Source organism: Hemiscyllium ocellatum, chromosome 37, assembly GCF_020745735.1.
Source record: "Hemiscyllium ocellatum isolate sHemOce1 chromosome 37, sHemOce1.pat.X.cur, whole genome shotgun sequence".
NCBI classification, from domain to species: Eukaryota; Metazoa; Chordata; class Chondrichthyes; order Orectolobiformes; family Hemiscylliidae; genus Hemiscyllium; species Hemiscyllium ocellatum.
In genome coordinates this window covers 18,052,256-18,075,156 of record NC_083437.1, presented here as the reverse complement: position 1 = coordinate 18,075,156, position 22,901 = coordinate 18,052,256, and the positions used below count along the sequence as shown (strand labels likewise).

The 22,901-nt window shown below is 43.2% G+C and overlaps 1 protein-coding gene across 1 annotated transcript in view; it reads right to left on the bottom strand.

Annotated features, from left to right (window-relative positions):
• The window catches only part of igsf21a (immunoglobin superfamily, member 21a), a 357,193-nt gene that overhangs the window by 333,716 nt on the left and 576 nt on the right, over positions 1-22,901 (bottom strand). The gene's annotated exons all lie outside the window — the stretch shown is intronic.

Genomic DNA, 22,901 nt, shown 5'->3' with positions numbered 1-22,901 from the left:
AGATATGGTGTTACCAGCAGGCAGCAGAAGAGGAGAGGAGAAAAATAGAGGTCGGGCTAGGAAAGGATATCATTTCTAAAGATGCTCTGGAGATTGTGTGTGAGGTAGTGCCTGTCAGTGTCTGAGTTTCATCAAAGAAAGAACTGGATAAGAGGGGTTGGAAGATGGTATTATTTTGGTATTTTAGCCACGTCAAAGGCTGAAGCAAGGCTGGTATGGTGGTGTCAGTCATAGACATTGCTAGCACTCGATGGGGTCATTCCGTACTGCGGGAGAGATATAAACTAAAAAGGGGAGAGAAGGGAGGTGATTACATGTTGAAGTACTTTGAAGATTAAAGAGGGTTTACAAATTTCAGTTTGCAATGATATGTATGTGTGTAGATATGGTATTTTATCTCTGTATGCATTCCTGTCAAAATTTCCTCTTTGAATTCCTATGTCCACAATTCATAATAGAAACTGTGTATGTAAACATGTCACAGCAATTAAGACATGACGTGTTTACATAGTCAGTTTTCATTATAAATTGTGAACACAGGATTTCATAATGGAAAAACTCATCCTGATGCACAGCTTCTAATATATTTTATTTCAATAGAAATGTTAATCAGTTAAGACTTTTTTTTGCATAATCTCAACCTGAAGTGTGAGTGAAACACTTTTTAAGGAAGTGGAAAAGGTTTGGAGGGTTTGTCTTGTCACATAAAACTGCACGCAACCAATGAGATGGCACTTCAGTGCCGTGGTGACCTTTTCCAATGCAGCTTCAGCTCCTATCAGGTTCGCCAGGCTCAGACAATAGACTAGCTTAAGCAATTATGGATCGTGCATTTCTTCCCGATTATTATTTCAAATGTCCTTTAGTCGAGTGGACTTGCATGAGGGAAGAGAAAGTCTTATGTTTCCTCTCCTGATCAATGCTTAATGAATGTGCTTCCAAGTGTCCGTGTGTAATTGTCACTGGTGAACAGGATGAGGCTTAGGTGTGAAGCACTCTATGACACAGCAGTACTCACTGTCCCGACTCACAAGAAGCAAGGTCTCTTAGAGAAGGTGAAGGCTTCCTGGCAATCCTTGGTCACAGCTAGGGTGGCAGGTGGGACTAGATTGGGTTGGGATATCTGGTCGGCATGGACAGGTTGGACCTAAGGATCTGTTTCCATGCTGTACATTTCAGTGACTCTATGATGGAGGAGTAGCACTATCATTTTTTAAATGTCAAAAATATACTTTATTCATAAAAATATCTTTAGATAGAACACAAACACACACACACACAAACACACAGACGCAGTTCGGTTCTGAACAGTAGCATATCAAGGAAACAAACAAATACAATTTGGCTCTATCCAAACAAACTGAAGGCATCTCTTGCTTGAACAAGACTGTATTTACATGTATTGGAGGGTCTGAAAACTGAAAAGACCCCAATTTTACTTTGGCAGAAGGATCTCAGATAGTGGTCTTTCCCCACTGTGCCTTGGTGGTAGTTGCCCCAAGCTTTGGTGCATCCCTTAGCACATAGTCCTGGACCTTGGAATGTGCTAGTCTGCAACACTTGGTCGGGCTCAGCTCCTTGCTCAGGAAGACCAACAAGTTTCGGGCAGACCAAAAAGGATCTTTCACCGAGCTGAGGATCCTCCAGGCGCAGTTGTTGTTAGTCTCAGTGTGCATCCCGGGGAACAGGCCATAGAGCACAACAATCTAATGAAAGACTGCATTTGTACTAAGAAATGCTTTACAAGGCCAAAGCGAAAGTCTATGCCAATATTATTGTATATTACAGAGAAGATGTGATACACACATTAAGAAGAAGCAATGTTTACATGATTTCAAACTTGGGTCTGAAATACTTGAGGATGAGAAGGGAGAAATGCCAGAAATATTGCAAATATGAAATAAAGGGTTCTGTCAGAGTACTGATGGTATCCACACTGACTGTGTGGAGTTTGCACGTTCTCCCCGTGTCTGCGTGGGTTTCTTCCGGGTGCTCCGGTTTCCTCCCACAGTCCAAAGATGTGCGGGTCAGGTGAATTGGCCATGCTAAATTGCCCGTGGTGTTAGGTAAGGGGTAAATGTAGGGGTATGGGTGGGTTGCGCTTCGGTGGGTCGGTGTGGACTTGTTGGGCCAAAGGGCCTGTTTCCACACTGTAAGTAATCTAATCTAATAGCAGATTTCAACCCGGTAACGAAGGAGTCACAGATCAGCTGGGAAATCTGGAGTGTGCACACTGCACAGCCTCAAACCACACAGCATAAATCCTGAAACCAGAAATCAATCAAGAAGCTTGTTTACATTAAACTAAATTAAAATAATACAACACGATCACACTAGACAAGCGCACTATGGCAGAATGGCAGTTAATTAATGAGGCCGTGGTCTAATTAGTACGGACTCAAAAACACTTTTAATTACTGGCACCAAGGAAGAAAATTCCATCCATTGTTTGTTGAATATTTTATTTCTAAAAATGATTATGGGCCAAATTAGCAATATCACAAGAAAATAATAGTGATTGATGTGAACAGTTTAATATTTATGAATTAACACCTTTGTTTGAATCAGATACCTGGGTAGGAGTCAGGTTTTTATTTAAGCCTTAACTCTTCCTTGAACCTAGAGAAAAGAATTAACTGTTCGGAGAACTGCTCCTGGTCAGATGTTAGACTGGATGATTAATTGTTCCTTGTACTGGGGCAAATTATGTGTTCTTACCTTCAATGTTTGACTCTTAATGTGTTAGTTGTTAATGTTGCTATTTCTGCCAATTTTTAAATGGGGGCAATGTCAGATTGGTCGAATGGGAATGGATTTTCTGTTCGCCTCCAAGACTGCCAATGCAAAAAGAATCAGTCCAAAAACGGTCTGAGGACACTCATGCTTGATTGATACTTCCTCCATCTAATCAGGTTAAAGCACATCTAAGTTGGCATAACTGTACATGCCTAACCAAGCCAACAAGACCTTCGATTTCTTGTCCAAAGCTTTTTTTTTAACAATTATTCATTCATGGTATGAGGACATTGCTGGCAAGGCCAGAATTTATTGCCCAGAGGGCAGTTAAGAGTCAACCACATTGCTGTGAGTCTAGAGTCACATGTAGGCCAGACCAGGTAAGGATGGCAGCTTCCTTCCCTGAAGGATATGAGTGCACCACATGGGGTTTTTCCAACAATCGATTCATGGTCATTGCGAGACACTTAATTCCAGATTTTTGTTTCCATCATCTGCCATGCTGGGATTCGAACCTGGGTCCCCAGAACATAACCTGAGTCAACAGTATAGTAATAATGCCACTAGGCCATCACCTCATTTAATTATGAGAAGTAAGGTCAAAGAAAAGATGCCAGTAAACATATGGATGGAAGAGAAGCCGATGATATCCTGGCAAAGCCAGCTCACTTTCTTGAACTCATTCTTCCTCATAGACACAAAAGCCTTCATCATTGTGACAGGAAGGGGTAGAATACATATGCAGCAGAAATTCAAAACAGAATGAGTAACAATGTTAAAAAGTCAAATGTTAAGACTCATTACAGATAGAAGATCCTTTATCCGAACATCTAAAAACCAAAAAACTACAAAGTCCGATGGTCTTTTTGTGAAAGTTTTCTCATTAACAAGGTTGTTTGGTGTGTAAACAGTCAACCCAAGTTGACACCCACTTGATGCATGTCACTCAGATGCAACGTTGGGGGGGTGGGCGTGGCTAAGCACTGACAGGCCTGGATTTTCTTTCAAGGCCTGTTCTTGCTTAGAAGTCTGCTCCTCTGCTAAGATTTTTAAAAATTTCACCATTAAGCTGTCACATATTGTGAAAACCAAAAAAATCCAAATTCCAAAAAACTGCTGGTCCCGAGCATTTCGGATAAAGAATCGTCTATCTGTATTCAAATCCACATAGCACTTGTAGCAAGTTAGATGAATTGACAGCACAAATAGAAATCAGTGGTTATGACTTGTTAGTTATTATGGAGATGAGATTGCAGGGTGTCCACAACTGAGAACCCAGTATTTAGTGCTATTTGGCATTCTGGAAAAATAGGCAAAAAGGAAAAGGCGGTGAGTTTGCGTTGTTAATCAGGGTTCAAATCAATGTGATGGTGAGCCAATAGATGCATACATCATTATGCAGCGTGAGTTTTAATGGAACTAAAGAATACCAAGGGAAAGAAAGCATGGGTGGGAGTCATCTATAGGCCCTTTGTCACACTGTAAGACAAAGAATAAATCCAGAAATGATGGAGGCATGCAAGAACGGCATTATAATTGTCATGGCTGATCTTTAGCTGCAATATTAAAAAGCAGAAATCACACAGACAAGACAAATTTGTAGAGTGCATCAGGGAATGTTTCTTAGGGCAGTGTGTTGCACAACCTACCTATAAACATGCTACTCCAGACTTAATGAGGTAGGATTAATGAGAGATCTATAATTAAGGATTCTCTCAGGGTTTGTGATCACAACATGGCAGAATTTTGAAATCAGTTTGAATAAAAGCAACACAAATCTCAAATCAGTGTCCTCAACCAATGTGAGGCAATTACAGAGGTGTGAAGAAAGGGTTGTCTACAGTGGCCTAGGAAAAGAGACTAAGGGGAAAAGTCAGTAGATGATTAGATTCCCTACAGTGTGGAAATAGGCCCTTTGGCCCAACCAGTCCACAATGACCCTCCGAAGAGTAACCCACCCAGACCCATTTCCCTCTGACCAATGCACCTAACACTACGGGCGATTTAGCATGATCATTCCACCTGATCTACACATCATTGGACTGTGGGAGGAAACCGGAGCAAACCCACACACGGGGAGAATGTGCAAACTCCACACAGACAGTCGCCCGAGGATGGAATTGAACCAGAGTCCCTGGCACTATGAGGTAGAAGTACTAACCACTGAGCCACCATGCCACCCCAAGTAATAGCAAACATTTCATTATGTTCAGCAAAACATTATTCCAGTCAAAAAGGACTTGATGAGAAGGATGAACCATCCATGGTTCACAAGAGGTGGTCAAGGAGAGTATGTCATCAAAAATTAAAACTAAACTATTGGTGTGCACAAAGGTTGGGTTCTTGTTTTTAAGAACCAGCAGTGGATGACTAACAAGCTAAGAAGGAGGTAGAACTCTGATTATGAAAGTAAATTGGCATAACATGTAAAAAGAGCTTTAATGGGTTTATAAAAGAGTTAAGTGTGAGAGCCTTGGAGGATACACCTGGGAAATTAAAATCAAGGAACAGGGAACTGGAAGACAATTTAGATTAGTATTTTACATTGGTCTTCATGGTAGAGGAAACTAAAATCCTAAAGATAACAGATAAAGCAAGGTGCTGGAGGGACAAAATATTTGACAAACTAATAGGATTAAATGCAGATAGGTTGCCAGCACCTGATGACCTGCATCCAAGGGTTTTAAAGAACTACAGTGGCTACAGATAGTGAAGGCATTGGTCAAGATATTTCTTAAAAAACTGAATTCCAAGAGGGATCAAATTTTATGGAAAATCACTAACGTCTTACCCCTGTTCAAGAAGGGAGGGGGGTAGAGAGCAGCCAGGTAGAGGCCAGTTAACTTAACATCTGTCACTGGGAAAATGCTAGAGTCCGTTACGATGGATAAAATAGCAAGGCATTTAGATTAGATCACTTACAGTGTGGAAACAGGCCCTTCGGCCCAACAAGTCCACACCCCCCAGACCCGTTCCCCTACACCTAACACTACAGGCAATTTAGCATGGCCAATTCGCATAACCTGCACATTTTTGGATTGTGGGAGGAAATCCACGCAGACACGGGGAGAATGTGCAAACTCCACACAGAGAGTCACCGTGCCACCCACCTATTCTAATCTAATTTAGATTAGATTAAATTCCCTACAGTGTGGAAAGAGGCCCTTCAGCCTAACAGGCTCAATACAATCAGAGTCAACAAGGTTTTGTGAAAGAGAAATTATGTTTAACAAATTTACTTGAGGTCTTTGAGGATATTCCAAGTAGAATTGATAAAAAGGGAACCGGTAGGTGTAATGTATTTGAATTTCCGGAAGACATTTGACAAGGAATTGAGGCATGGGATTATTTTGCAGAATGATGGGCAGGCTTGAGGAACCAAATAACTCATTCCTACTCCGATTTCTTATGTGCTTACCTTCTGTCCCTTCCTCTAATCTCATTGCCAATCTCTCAGCAAATCCCCAGGCCTCTCAACAGTTGCACTGACACGAGAAAGTAAATTAGAAAGGGTTGGATCCTTATTTATGAGTATACCATTGGACATGAATATTGTTAGCAATGATTATGTTTGTATCTGTTTCTACGTATGAACAAAGGGAAGTAGCCACTGCCCACGCAACAATGAATGAGCTCTGTCAAACATTGTACATTCCACAGACTTGCCAGTCCTTATGGTTCTTTAAGTTGGAAATTCCAGTTAGCAAGCATTGTGCAATGAAATCGTGTTCAGTAGAAACTCAACTAAAACTATTCAAATTTAGAATAAATGTCATCTCTTCACTTTTATTGATGAATTTTATAAAACAGAATTATACATATGATACGATTCCAACAGGCACTGAACCGTATTACTCTAGGGTACAGCTTATTGTGAAAGTGATTCTCAAAGAGATTGGTTGGGTTCAGGGCCTTTGATAAAATGTTAACAGTAGCGACTGCCTAGAGTGTAAATGTGAAACTCCTGACACTTGTAGTCTGTTCTCTGTAATAGGTACAGGAACACGGCTATGATATTAGTTGTAGCTTTCACTAAAGGATAAATTCAGAAGATATCTCTAATCCGCGTTGGATAGTTTCAACTGTGCAATTTCAACCTTGCTGGAGCTGACAATAAGTGAAACACAAACATGACTAACTTCACTCGGCACAACGGTATAATCATTATATTACTGTACTAATAATCCAAAAAAAAACAGGAGTATAATCCCAACAGAACAGTTTGAGAATATGAGATTTTTTTTTCTTTCTGAAACGAAAACCTGGAACTAAGAAGTTAAAAATCACAACACCAGAGTATAGTCCAACTGGTTTAATTGGAAGTACTAGCTTTTGGAGTGCTGCTCCTTCATCAGGGGGTTGTCAGCGCTCTGAAAGCTAGTGCTCCCAATTAAACCTGTTGGACTATAACCTGGTATCCTGTGATTTTTAACTTTGTACACCCCAGTCCAACACCAACATCTCCAAATCATGGAACTAAGCTTGCTGTTATGGCCACGCTTATTATAAAAATCCAACAAGTTCATAACATCCTTCACATCTATATTATTTCATTATTTTTGAGATGCTCATCAGGATTTTAGTTAAATTGTCTCTGAGGTTTTGGGGAAGCATTGCTCCACCATATAGTGCATGGAAAGTGAGTATCACTGGAGAGTATTTATTGCTTATCCTTAACACAACAGACTGGTCTGTTTGGCCAGTTCAGAGGGCAGCTGAGCGTTGGCAACTTGACTAAGTGTCTGGACTCAGATTTAGTGTAGACTAGGAGAGGGTGACAAATAACCTTCCCTTAAGGGCATTTATAAAACAGATGAGTTCTGACAACAATCCAGAGGTTTTATGGTGAACACTACCATGTTGCAGTAGAATGTGAGCTCATATCTCCAGAGCATTGTTCCAGGCATCTGTTGGATAAGATAATGGTTCTCAAGATCTAATCTTGAAGTTGCATTGGGTCTTTGAGTGGATGCTGAAAGTTTTCAGTTGCCTGTGGAGAGAACATGTGTATTGAGTACAGCTCCCTATGGTACCAGTAATGTTATGAATTTGTGCCTGGCTAGCTGCTGTGCTAGCTTATGTAATTAACCAAGTTAAATGCCTTTTCTGTTTAGGCTTATCAGTTGCCGATCCTTTACCATGCAGAATAGACAAAGGGTGATCACTCGCAGCAAACTATTTCAATCAGCCCTTTCCCTGTGACACATATTGGCACAAATGGCAAGATGAGCTGAAAAATGTGTTGCTGGAAAAGCGCAGCAGGTCAGGCAGCATTCAAAGAGCAGGAGAATCGACGTTTCGGGCATGGGCCCTTCTTCAGGAATGAACAAGTGGCAAGATACCACAATATATCAATCAGGGCAAATACCACACTCACTGGTTGAGTGATATAACTATATTCACCATTTCCTTTCATGATTTAGTTTTCTATGCCTCCCATGGCCTTGCTGCGAAGTAACAGAAAGTTGAGTGTTGGGCGAGTGTTGAGTACTGAACCTGTCAGTAACAGCACTGAATATTATAAAAACTGCCACATGCAGAAGTCTCGACTTCTCGGCTTTATAATGGGCTGCATTTCAACCTAGATCGAGAGATGACAGACTGTGTTTTCTATCAGCACGCACCATTTGGTCTTCCCTCAAAGACAGGTGATTTTCATCAGCTCCATCTGGCTTGGATTTGAGCTCAAAGCTCAGCATTGAACAGGCAGAACTGAAAGCGCGCTGTGCAGCTCAGTCTATCAAAGGCAGATTTTATCTGCTCGGTGGAGTTTGGATGTCAATCCAGCTGTCAGAACCGTACGATAATATCCTACACTAGTCCATGCCCATCACAGACAGGAGATTGGTCTGGGCACCATTTCAAACACAAGCATCTTGAGTAGAAAGATAATGTTTTACCTCTAATACAGAATACCTCAGCCCTGGTCAGAAATAGCCTTATTGTCCTATCCATCTAATTCCTAACTTCAGAAATGAACGATGAAGCCTTAGCTGAGTGTTATCACACAGCAACAGGAGGCTTCATTCACTTTCGCCTCTTGGGACTGAATCACAGGTCAAGGAATTGCTGAGAGCCACATCTTCCCTCCTCACCAATCAGAGCTACAGGTGCGTGGGATGGCTTTAAAGATAGTTCCCAGCAAATAAAATATGGTGTTATGAAACACAGTTGAACCACCTACATGATTCTTTTATCAGAAAAAAGATCGTTACATAAATGAATTTCTATCGAGCACTATTGTTGAATATTAACAAGTAATATTTGTCTAATGTTTGAAATCAAAAGAATGTACTTTTCCTTAAAACAAGCCATTTAGCAAAACAGACTGGAATTTATACAATGAATTATTATATCTCTCAAACACTCACTTCACTTTGAAGTGTGTTTGTTGTTCTCTAGATGATTGGGGCAGCCAGTCTGTGCACAGTAAGGTCCATTTTTTTTGCTATGTTGATTGAGGGAATACTGTTGACCAGGGCATTAGGAGAACCCTCTGCCTTTCTTCAAATCAGAAAATCCCTGTCATGGGGAAGCAGGCCATTTGATCCATTAACTCCACACCGACCCTCTGAAGTGCAGCCCACTCAGACTCACTCTGTCCACCCTACATTTCCCATAGCTGACCCACCTAACCTACACATCCCTGAACACTATGGCCAATTTAGCATGGCCAATCCACCTAACCTGCACAAATTTGTACTGTGGGAAGAAACCAGAACATCTGGAAAAACCCCATGCAGACACGGGGAGAACATGTTAAACTCCACAGAGACGGTTGCCCGAGACTGGAATCAAACCTGGGTTCCTGGTGCTGGGAGGCAGCAGTGCTAACCATAGAACCACCATGCTGCCCCGAACATACTATATTTTACCTCTAGAATAGATGAGATTTGAACCCAGTCAAGATTAGAGTGGTGCTGGAAAAGCACAGCAGGTCAGGCAGCATCTGAGGAGCAGGAAAGTTGACATTTTGGGCAGGAACCCTTCATCAGGAATGAGACTGGGAGCCTCTGAGGTGGAGAAGGTAGCTAAGAGTACAATAGGTGGGGATGAAAGTGATAGGTCGGAGAGGAGGGTGGAGTGGCTAGGTGGGAAGGATGATTGGCAGGTAGGATGAATCATGGGGACAGTGCTGAGCTGGAAGGTTGGAACTGGGGTAAGGTGGGGGGTGGGGAAATGAGGAAACGGGCGAAGTCCACATTGATGCCCTGAGGTTGAAGTGTTCTGAAGCGGAAGATGAGGTGTTCTTCCTCCAGGCGTCGGGTGGTGAGGGAGTGGCGATGGAGGAAGCCCAGGACTTGCATGTCCTCAGCAGAGTGGGAGGGGGAGTTGAAATGTTCAGCCACGGGGCGGTGGGGTTGACTGGTGGGGGTGTCCTGGAACTATTCCCCAAAGTGCTCTGCAAAAAGGCAACCAGTATCCCCAATCTAAAGGAGACTGCATCAGGAGCAATGGATACAATAAATGACACCTGTGGAAGTGCAGGTGAAGCTTTGAGGAAGGCTTCTTTGGGGCCTTGGATGGAGGAGAAAGTGAGGTCTGCAGATGCTGGAGATCAGAGTTGAAAATGTGTTGCTGGAAAAGCGCAGCAGGTCAGGCAGCATCCAAGGAACAGGAAATTCGATGTTCCTGATGAAGGGCTTATGCCCGAAATGTCAAATTTCCTGTTCCTTGGATGCTGCCTGACCTGCTGCGCTTTTGAAGCAACACATTTTCAGCCTTGGATAGAGGTGAGTGGGGAGGTGTGGGCAAAGGTTTTGTGATTCCTGTGGTGACAGGAGAAGATGCCAGGATGGGAGGGTGGGTTGTTGGAGGGCTTGGACCTGACCAGGTAGTCACCTTTGCGGAAGGTGGATATGGATAGGGAGGGAAATATATCCCTGGTGGTGGGATTTGTTTGTAGGTAGTGGAAATGTTGGCAGATGATGTGATTATGTGGAGATTGGTGGGATGGAAGGTGAGGACCGCGAGGTTCTGTCCTTGTTGTGGTTGGAGGGGTGGGATTTGAGGGCGGAGGTGCAAGGTGTGGGATGTGTAGGAGGAGAAATTACAATCTTGAAAGAAAGAGGCCATCTGTTGTATTCTGTGGTGGAATTGGTCCTCCTGGGAGCAGATACGGCAGACGCAGAGGAGTTGGGAACACGGGATAGCATTTTTGCAGGAGGTAGGGTGGGAAGAGGTGTAGCTGTGGGAGTCGGTGGATTTGTAAAAAATTACAGTGTTGAACTGGTCATCATTGATGGAGATGGAGAAGTCCAGGAAGGGGAGGGAAGTGCCAGAGATGGTCCAGGTGAATTTAAGGTCGGGGTGGAACGTGTTGGTGAAATTGATGAACTGCTCAACCTCCTCGCGGGAGCACGAGGTGGCGCTGATGCAGTCATCAATGTAGCGGAGGAAGAGATGGGGAGTGCTGCCAGTGTAACTGTGGACTGTTCTATGAAGCCAACAAAGAGACAGGCATAGCTGGGCCCCAAGCAAGTGCCCATGGCTACCCCTTTCATCTGGAGGAAGTGAAAGGATTCGAAGGAGAAATTGTTAAGGGTGAGGACTAGTTCAGCCAAACGAATGAGTGTATCAGTGGAAGGGTACTGGTGGGGACATCGGGAGAGGAAGAAACAGATGGCTGGGAGGCTCTGGTCATCTTGGATGGAGGTGTAGAGGACTGGATGTCCATGGTGAAGATGCGACGTTGGAGGCCGGGCAAACGGAAGTCTTGGAGGAGGTGGAGAGTAAGGGCAGTGTCCCGAATGCATGTGGGGAATTCCTGGATGAGGGGGATAGGACAGTATTGAGACAATGGGTTGGCCAGGATCTTGAGAAGGAGGTAACATCGGGCGGTGCAGGGTTCCCGGACTACGAGGTTAGAAGCTGTGGGTGGGAGATCTCCTGAGGTGATGAGGTTGTGTATGGTTTGGGAGATGATGGTTTGGTAATGGGGGTGAGGTCATGGTCGAGGGGGTGGTAGGAGGAGGTGTCTTCGAGTTGGCATCTGGCTTCAGTGATATAAAGGTCAGTGCGTCAAACACCCACTGCACCCCCTTTATCTGCTGGTTTGATGGTGAGGTTGGGATTGGAGCTGAGGGAGTGGAGGGGTACACGTTGTGAGAGTGAGAGGTTGGGGTGGGGGGGGGTAGACAGGTTGAGGCGGTTAATGTTTCAGTGGCAGGTGTAAATGAAGAGATCGAGAGTGGGTAACAGGCCAGCGTGGGGTGTCCAGGTGGATGGAGTGTGTTGAAGGCAGGTGAAGGGGGCCTCGGAAGGTGGGCGGGAATCCTGATTGAAAAAGTCAACTCTGAGGCAGATGTAGTATTCGAGATCTGAACCCGGACCTGTATATTGGTGAGACAGGCCGCTTACTTGCGGAACGCTTCAGAGAACACCTCTGGGCCGCCCGAACCAACCAACCCAATCACCCCGTGGCTCAACACTTTAACTCCCCCTCCCACTCCACCGAGGACATGCAGGTCCTTGGACTCCTCCACCGGCAGAACACAACTACACGACGGCTGGAGGAGGAGCGCCTCATCTTCCGCCTGGGAACCCTCCAACCACAAGGTATGAATTCAGATTTCTCCAGCTTCCTCATTTCCCCTCCCCCCACCTTGTCTCAGTCGGTTCCCTCAACTCAGCACCGCCCTCCTAACCTGCAATCCTCTTCCTGACCTCTCCGCCCCCACCCCACTCCGGCCTATCACCCTCACCTTGACCTCCTTCCACCTATCCCACCTCCATCGCCCCTCCCCCTAGTCCCTCCTCCCTACCTTTTATCTCAGCCGGCTTGGCTCTCTCTCTCTTATTCCTGATGAAGGGCTTATGCTCGAAACGTCGAATTCTCTATTCCTGAGATGCTGCCTAACCTGCTGTGCTTTGACCAGCAACACATTTGCAGCTGTGATCTCCAGCATCTGCAGACCTCATTTTTTACCCGGACCTGTAGTCCCAAGGTAGAGAAACCACCACCGTGCCACAAGAACCTCCTCAAATATTATGATTTTGATTGAGTCAGTTAGATGATGAACTTCCCTCCCTTAAGAATGAAATGGGTATCTTCTCTAATGTTAGTAGTTTTACTGTGTTGACATCTTGGAAAGAGTTGCCATTTGATTTTTCACTGTTCAGAAACCATGCCTTCCCTCTGCACATGTTCTGCAAGTGATCTATAGATATAATATTATTTTGATACTCCTTTTAACTGTGAGATCATTATGTGCCACATTGCTGATACAGGGCAACCCCCGTATCCATGGGTGCAGTTTCCACGGTTTCAGTTACCTGTGGTTTACTGCGACCAGAACATATTACACGGAACCTTCCAGAATCAGGGACTGGGGGCTGCCAAGAAGGTAAATTTCCCATTGAAATGAATGGGTTCACAACCATCCACAATTTTGGGCTTTCGTGGTAGGCCTTGGAACATTCCTGATGAAGGGCCTTTACCTGAAATGTTGGTGTTCCTGCTCCTCGGATGCTGCCTGACCTGCTGTGCTTTTCCAGCACTACTCTAATCTAGTCTCGGATTTCCAGCATCTGCAGTCCTCACTTTTGCCTTGTAACATATCCCGGGGGGGGTAAGTACTACTGTTCTGTCATAATATCTGCTGAGTGCCTTACTCTTTGCATTGGCTTGTCATGTGTGGCTGTAGAGTGTTTATACCTTTTAAAGTTCATAAATTCTGTTGCTTTTCTCTGATAAAAATTGTCCTTCCTGTCAGGATATGTCAGTGAATCTTCTTGGTTTCTGCTTCCAACAAAGTTTGAATAGTTTTCTCCAAAATAAAATCTCCTTTGGACTATAATAAATGTTATTAAAACTCATCAATAATTCCAAACAATTCTGTCTCTTCGAAATTCTGATTTCAAAGCTCCAGCAGTCAGTTTTCCACATTGCTATGAAGATTGGCAATAACATTATCCACACATTCTTCTGGATGCTGAACTCGTTAGTTAAATCTTATTCCTTCAGGAATTTAATTTATTCTCTGATTAAAGCAATTGTGAGTATCTTGTGGAACATCTTCAAAAGTATCTCTTGCTTTCTTTTATATTTTGGCAATTTGTAGCTGTATCTGTTCTTAGTACTATTGAATATAACAGTGTATTTATTCATCACAATTAGTCTTTTAGTTTGACACAATTCTGTATTTAAAGGACTATTTATTCAAGATATCCAATCCTGTGTTCTATTTAGTCCATCTTTGTCGTTAGACCTTGTAGGTGGTATTTCCCCTGCCCTGTCGTCTTAATATGACTATTTATTCTTCTCAGAATCTAAGAATCCCTACAGTGTGGAAACAGGACATTTGGCCCAACAAGTTCACACCGACCCTCCTCAGAAATTCCCACCTAGACACATTACTCTATAGTTACCCCTAACTAATACACCTAACCCACACATCCCTGAACACTGAGTGCTTAAGCATGGCCAATTCATCTAACATGCACATCTTTGGACTGTGGGAGGAAACCCACACAGACACAGGGAGAATGTGCAAAATCCATACCATAAGCCTGAGGCTGGAATCAAACCTGGGCCTTGGTGCTGTGAGGCAGCAGTGCTAACCACTGAGCCAACATGCTGCCCAAGGGTCTCAAATCAAAGCTATTGAATTTTGCAATTTTGCAATGTTGCTGTATTATCTTTTCTTGGAATACTTGTTTTCTATAACCACAATACTTGTTTATTTTATTTATTTTAAAGCCTTTAATTTTGTTAACTGGTAATGATATATAACTGTACTGCTTAGTGGCAGTTTCCCTACGTTTGTAATCAAATTGGAGGTTTCCTGCCTTTTCCCTTTGCAAAATGGATGATTTTCTACTTTTTAAAGCCTAATTTATGTTGTTATTCTTTTTGAAGACTTTTCAATTTAAGCTTTATACATGTTGCCTTAATAAATGCTTCCCATCAGAACCACAGTTTATATAATGGATCTTCTACACTTATAGCCTCTAACATTTTCAGTCTTGACTCTATCTATCCTAGTTTTCAAATAGTCTCTTTTGTCACCTTAATTCTGCTTCACAACATTTTTCAGTGTTGTGACTGCCGTATGAGTAATTATGTAACCCTGATTTCTGTGCCTTATGCTGTCCACTAACTTTAGTGGCAACATTAATTGTGAGCTGTAAGGACTGCTTTATTTACATCAGACAATCTCAGTCTTTTTTGTTCAGATTGTTAATATAACAACTTTCCCTTTGCTCAACAGGGATTGTTAACTCTACTCTGATACATTTGCTCACTAGCTGAATCTCTAACTAGAAATTCTGCTGCAGATCCTTGCTTCCCGATAGAATCAGGAACTGCCAAGTGTGAGTAACCTTTCAGCGAATTCTATCCTACAGTGTCTCTTCTGCACTTATTACCAGATCTGAAGTAAAGGCTTTTGCCTGGATTACTGTTTCTCCCTTATTGGTCTTTTTATAAGTTCCTGTTGACTGCTTGTTTGTTCAAGTGCTTGCAGTTGCTGAAGGTTTGTAAAATAATTCTTAAACTAGCTAAGCCTTTAAGTCTGTAAACACACTAGGTATTGTGCAAATGTCTTCTCATGGGTTGAGAGGATTTTTCATTATTATACCTTGTGATATTGAACAATGATGCCCACTGCTGATCACCATGTGGCATTTGTAGGTAGAATGTTGCTATCACCATTCCTCTTTCCTTGAATGGATCTCAGGGGCTATTTGGTTTCCAGTGGGGCAAGAATGTGCGTTTGTCTTAAACAAGATGTACTTCATTGTAATGTTAATATTAGTTACAAATTACATTAGCATGTTAAATATTCTCATAAGACAGTCAGGAGGCAAAGAATACACGTTTGTCTTTTTCAAAATCTAAAGCTTTTCTCCCAGTTTCCCTAGCTAAGCCTATTAGTCTCCAATATTAATTGTTTCAGAACCATTACCTTCTAAAACAAACCTAGGTGATACTTTCAAGTTCTAAAGTAAGGCTTTCAATGATAGCATGATTTTCACTTGGAAAACAGAGATTGTCTTTCATGAGTTAGGTCAGTGGAGGGGAGCTTTCTGAAGTTTAGTCAACATTTAGCTGTGCACTATTCGAGTGTGAACATCACTAGAGTAGAGGAACTATTTTTTGAATCCAACTCATACTGACCAGGGCACCAAATTTACTCTGACAGGTTCCTGTCGAAATGATCACAGGTATCTGGTGGCATGGCTAAAATTAAAGGATATACAAGATTCTCATTAAATCTTACATTTCTTGCTGGCCCGTTTAAGGGGCTGAGACTCACTTCAACTTAGAGACAGATGTACAGAAGGGAAACAGACCCTTCGGTCTAACTTATCCATACTGACCAGATATCCTAACCTAATCTAGTTCCACTTGGCCCATATCCCTCCAAACCGTTCCTATTCATATACCCATCCAGATGCCTTTTAAATGTTGTCTCCACCCTTTCCTCTGACAGCTCATTCCACACACGCACCGCCCTCTGAATGAAAAAGTTACCCCTTAGGTCCCTTTTAAATCTCACTTTAAACCTACATCCTCTAGTTTTGGACTCCCCTAACATTGGAAAAAGTTCAAAGTTTGTGAGAAGATTTGTAGCTCGGGTGCTCGTTGTTGTGGTTCTGTTCGCCGAGCTGGGAATTTGTGTTGCAGGCGTTTCGTCCCCTGTCTAGGTGACATCCTCAGTGCTTGGGAGCCTCCTGTGAAGCGCTACTGTGATGTTTCCTCCGGCATTTAGAGTGGTTTGAATCTGCTGCTTCCGGTTGTCAGTTCCAGCTGTCCGTTATAGTGGCCTCATTCCTGAAGAAGGACTCATGCCCGAAACGTCGATTCTCCTGCTCTTTGGATGCTGCCTGACCTGCTGCGCTTTTCCAGCAACACATTTTCAGCCGGTATATTGGGTCCAGGTCGATGTGTTTATTGATTGAATCTGTGGATGAGTGCCATTCCTCTAGGAATTCCCTGGCTGTTCTCTGTTTGGTTTGTCCTGTAATAGTAGTGTTGTCCCAGTCGAATTCATGTTGCTTGTCATCTGCGTATGTGGCTACTAAGGATAGCTGGTCATGTCGTTTCGTGGCTAGTTAGTGTTGTAATTGTACCAACTAGCCACGAAATGACATGACCAGCTATCCTTAGTAGCCACACACGCAGATGACAAGCAACATGAATTCGACTGGGACAACACTACTATTATAGGACAAGCTAAATAGAGAACAGCCAGGAAATTCCTAGAGGCATGGCACTCATCCACAGGTTCTATCAACAAACACATCGACCTGGACCCAATATACCGTCCACTGCAGCGGACAGCAACTGACAACCAAAAGCAGCTTAAACAAATCACTATATATTCCAGAGGAAAGATCACAGAAGCGCTTCACAGGAGGCTCTCAAGCACTGAGGATGTCACCTAGTCAGGGGACGAAACATCTGCAATACAAATTCCCAGCTCAGCGAACAGAACCACAACACTGGGAAAAGTTCTTGTCTATTCACCCTAACCATGCCCCTCGTGATTTTATAAATTTCTATAACATCACTCTTCAGCCTCCAATACTCCAGGGAAAATAGCCCCAGCTGATTCAGCCTTTCCACATAACTCAAACCCTTTAACCCTGGCAACTTTCTTGTAAATTGTTTCTGAACCCTTTCAAGTTTCACAACATCTCTACCAGAGCAGGGAGACCAGAATTGAATGCAATGTTCCAAATGTCCTATACTTCTCCTTTTACAAACCCATGATGTGGTTAGGGGGGAGTACTGAAGACAGCAGTCCCCACACAGTTATCTTCCACTTTCCTGCTTCCAAACAAGCAGACAGACAACAGAGGTTCGAGTAGTTAACGGGGCAGACAGGCACCTAAGATGTGCCTGCTGGTGTGAACAACTACAGTAACCATATTTCATCTCGTTAGCCCCCACAGGCTCTAGTAGAGCAAACCCTGGAGAGTGGCTGTAGACATTATTGTGGTGTACCTGGCTGGTCCAGAACCAGCTGCAAATGTGTTGCTGGTCAAAGCACAGCAGGTTAGGCAGCATCTCAGGAATAGAGAATTCGACGTTTCGAGCATAAGAACCAGGGTAGTTAAGGAGACTGATAAAGTTTAATCACTGTTATAGCAATCATAGCAGCCAATTTGCACGCATCAGGTTCCCACCAACACTGATCACAAGATCTGTTTTCTTCCAAAGAGATTGAGAGGAAAATTACTGATCGACACACCAGAGAAAGCTCTCTGTTCTTCTTTATTCACTGCATCTTTATCCCGGTGCAGCACACTCTCAATGACATGTCAGCCTGCATTTTCTGCTCACGTCCCTTGGTGAGGGACTGGCAGCACCACCATAAGGACCCACGGTTCATTTCATTTCCACAAGCAAAAATGGGTGCCAACGCCTTGCAGATGCACAGCTTCCCTTTACATTTGCTCATCCAGGACTAGTGGGTGCAGAGCACACTGAGAGCAGAAAGAACCCACTGTTTGATCATCCACGTTGTCCTGAGTTAATGTATCTTAGCTCAGGAAGAGGTGACCACAGCATTTCTAGCCAAAGAATGGCAAATCAAACGGAAACAGCTGATAATCCGGCTTTTTTGCTTTCCACTGACTGTAGCAGAAGGGTCAGTGTGAATTTGGCATGAGGACTTCAAATATTTTTAAGGCAGACGAGGATAGATTCTTGATTGCCAAGGGGATGAAAGATGATTGGCAGTGTGCAGGAACGTAGAATTGAGTTAAAGTCAGGTCAGCCATGCGCTTACTCAATGGCAGTGCAGGGTCAAAGTGCTGAGCTGCATTCTCTTGTTCCTTGTTCCTATATCCAATGGTAGGTTTGTCAGTTTTTATGTCAGGAGTGGAGTTACGGTTTGAGGTTACTTGTCATCTCTCACACAAGACAAAATGGCCACTTGAAATAAGGAATTGGAGAGAGCAACAGTCTGATATCTATCAACACTGTGTGATAACAAGTGTAAATGTGAGTAAAGCACATGGGAGAGGAGATCAAATACATGTTATTTCGATTCCCAATTTCAGCTTTAAAGATAGCTTTTACGAGAATAAAATGCACAGCTTTGTCCATTTATCGTGGTGCATCATGAATATTACATGGGTTTTGTTCTTACTCTCTCTGTTCTGGCTACCATTCTACACGACAAACCTCAGCCTCCCATTGATGCTTTCCAAAGGGAGTAAATCCTTCACTCCCTGAAAGTGAAGAGGAGAATTAGGCACCGACTCAGCAACTACATCCTACCTTCAGCACTGCCTTCACTGAGGTCAAGCGACAAAGAAGGCTGGATAAGGTGGAGGGGTGTGGATGGGGGAAGGGTGTGGCAAGAGGGGGTACTCTCTTGCCAGCTCACAACATGGAGTTGGCACACCTGGCAGCATTGCTCCCAACTTTTGCCACCAGACAGATTTCATCATTCTGCCAGTGTCTGTGTCTGCCGATTAAGTGTTCCTGGGCAAGATTTCCTTCCTCGCTTTTATTGTAAAGTTGAACCTTTTTCCTTTTTTTTTGTGCAGCAAAGATGGCAGGCACACAGTTTTCCACCAACACTTCATGTAAAAAAAATTGGGTTTGACAATACCCTTTCTGGCAGCAAGGTGGATTGGAACCATGGCTGTATTTGAAACAAGGCTGGTTCTACTCTAGTAGCTCCGAACTACCCATTCAATCGCACTGAGGATTGGCTGCCCATGATAATTCTGCACCCTTCCATCCTCCCTCCCATTTCCCCACATTGCCCTCCATCTGTTTAACCCATCTAGTTTTGATGTTCCTGCAGCAGATCTGTATTGAAGATGCGCTCTTGTTTGGAGGAAGAGAAAGGGAGAGCTGACCTTCCATATCCCTCCTATTTTGACAAGGCAGCAATACCAAAACTAAACATCCCTGGTCACAAATCACATCTTATGTGAGATGTCAAGCACAACTGCCACAGCCCATCATTATTAAGCATACATGCTTTTCAAATTCATAATTATACCTTTGATTCCTGCGTCAGAGACTAACCAGGTCTGTAACAAAATACATTGAACAACAGAGTTGGCAATCATTCGAAATTCAGTCCTGTGACACTAACTCTGTCATTATGAAGTAATTAAAAGGAGTTAGACAGGCAGGAGTTTAACTTATCCCTAGTGCACTGAAGGATAACAATCAATCAAAAATCAAGCTATTTAGAGAAGAGGAAATGTGTGATGAAGAATACAGTTTGTTTAAAGTATTCCTTCACCATCTTGCTAAATAACTTATAAAAATAGATTCATGTTTGCAGGCCATTGGATTTATCGGATGAACAACTGTCGGCCATTTCACATTTCTTTCTCGCAAGTGGCTTCACAAGAGTTGAAGATGCATTTCCTCAGTCATAGTTGGTTTAACTGGAGAAGTAACTAAACTTGATGTAGGGAGACATTAAAATAAACACCCATTTCAGCAAGAGTTAATGGTGTTCTTTGGCTGTGAGAAGTTAGGATTGAAGTTTAGCAATGTCTACAAATCTATTTGCAGAAAAATGGCCTCTTTAATTAGCCATGAGCTGTCAATTTCAGTTCAGGGATGCCTCACATAGGAGATGGTAATGTGTGTCTGGGACAGTAGAGGGTGCTCTTTAGAGCTAGGAGCCCTGACAAAGCCATGGAAGGAATTTATGTTTAACTTCAGTTAAATCAGAAAGAAATAAAGAGTTGCATTTCTTGATCTTGAGATGACCCATCTTGCTTCACAGCCAATTAAGTACCTTCAAAATGTGGCTAGTATTCTAATGTAGCATAAGATTATAGTTATCTATACAACAAGCTCCCACAAACAATGAGTTAAATTGACAGATAATCTGTTTATGTAGTCATGTTGACGAAACTAGCCAGGACACTAAGGGGTAACCTTTTCAAGCAGAGGATGGTGTGTGTATGGAAAGAGCTGCGAGAGGAAGTAGTGGAGGCTGGTACAATTACAACATTTAAAAGGTATCTAGATGGGTATATGAATAGGAAGGGTTTAGAGGGATATGGACCAAATGCTGGCAAATGGGACTAGATTAATTTAGGATATTGGATTGGCAATAGGCAAATTGGACTGAAAGTGTGCACCTCTATGACTATGTGACCCCTTCCCTTTTCCTATTCAAACTATTGCCTAGGAATGTTTTATGTTCGCCTGAGAGAGCAGATGGATGTCAATTTAACATCTCAGCTGCTAGAAATGATCTCCAACAATACAAATACTCTGACAATACAGGACTGAAGCATTACCTTAGATTTTGCGTTTGTTTAGAGTCAGCCTGGAGCTCACAAACTCGATTCAGAATTGAGAGTGCTGAGCTGTGGATGATAGTATAACTATAGTGCACATACCAATACTGTGGCAATAATAGTGATTGGAGCTGGCACACACTAAAACCATAGAGCAGTTGGCAACTCAGTCTCCAGCAAACTCCCTATCTCCACGTCAGAGCTCAGTGCCTTCTTCAGCAGCCAAAGGCAGGTCTGACTCATAAAACTACCATGGGTAGGCTGGTGATGTTGGTCGCAAATCCATCCCAGCCAGAACAGGGATTAAACTCCAAGATGTTGGCACCAACCTGATTCACAGTTGATATCCAGTACTGCTCACACTGTCTTGGCACAATACATCTTTTATATTTATGTGGTTGCCTGATACACTGGGTAGTAATGATAGAGGTTCCAATTTTCTTTCTATCATACAGCCCCCAAGCATTGCCAGCATACATTGGAAGGATTTACAAATGGATGTGCAACCTGTTCAGCTAGGTTTTGTTATGGACACAGTAAGATCTGGAATGGGGCTTGAATGCGGAACCCCTGACTCAGAGCCAGGGACATTACCCACTACACCACAAGCCCTCCATACCTCAGAGCAGCAGGTTGAAAATCCAATACATATTTAATCTTAGAGCTACTTGCACATCCTGGGAGTGAGCAATCACCTCTAAAAATGCAATGGGATCTATAACATGGCCAACTGAAGAAAGACCATTTGCCTGGACCCAAACTGGAATGGAGGCAGAATAGCACAAGGAGAGAAATGAGTGGGCGTCTGATTTGGAGTGGGAGGGAAAGTATAGTGGGTGGCACGGTGGCACAGTGGTTAGCACTGCTGCCCCACAGCGCCAGAGACCCGGGTTCAATTCCCGACTCAGGCGACAGACTGTGTGGAGTTTGCACGTTCTCCCCGTGTCTGCGTGGGTTTCCTCCGGGTGCTCCGGTTTCCTCCCACAGTCACAAAGATGTGCGGGTCAGGTGAATTGGCCATGCTAAATTGCCCGTAGTGTTAGATAAGGGGTAAATGTAGGGGTATGGGTGGGTTGCGCTTCAGCGGGTCGGTGTGGACTTGTTGGGCCGAAGGGCCTGTTTCCACACTGTAAGTAATCTAATCTAATCATGACAGAAGGTTTGGCAAACATTTGTTCCTTTTCTCTCCAGTGGTCCCAATCCTGACTGCCAATGGACTGGACAGCTCCCCAGGGAAATGGATAGCATTGGAGAGTTGGTACCCAGGACAACCCCAATTCCAACTTCATTCCCTAGGCAGCTGCAACGTTTAGGACCCAGACTGAACCAAAAGAGAAAACAAAGTTCAAAGAGAATATGAAGGAATAGAAGGAAAAGTGCAAGCAGGAGAATGGGAAGAGTATCCCTGATACCCTGCAGAGATTCTCCATTTGAGGAAATTCCTGCCTAGTCAAAAATCCCAGGAATGAAATGAAATATCAAGTCAAACCTGTTTGCAATTTCCTCACGATTTTACCATAGCCACTGCTTCTTAAAACTACACTATCATTCTTATGCTAATCCCTTTAAGATGAGACAGTACTTTCATTAAAAAAAATCCGAGGGTTAAAAACACATTCGTGGGAGACGCTGTTATAATATAATAATTTACAGCTAGAACATGTCAGGTTCTCATTAAAACAATTGGAATTCATCATGCAGGGATAATACAAATTACACGGAACCTAAACACCGTGTAAAACTCGCTTTGGACCGAACAGCCAATTGGTGGGAGTTGGTTACACGCAAATTGGGAATATACAAAGATAACTATCTTCATAATAAATGCATGCATTCGTTCAATAGATTTGTTTTCTGTGATTAGCTAAAAATGGACAGTTTGCTCAACAAATAACAACCACCCACTCTCTAATACTGCAACATTTCCC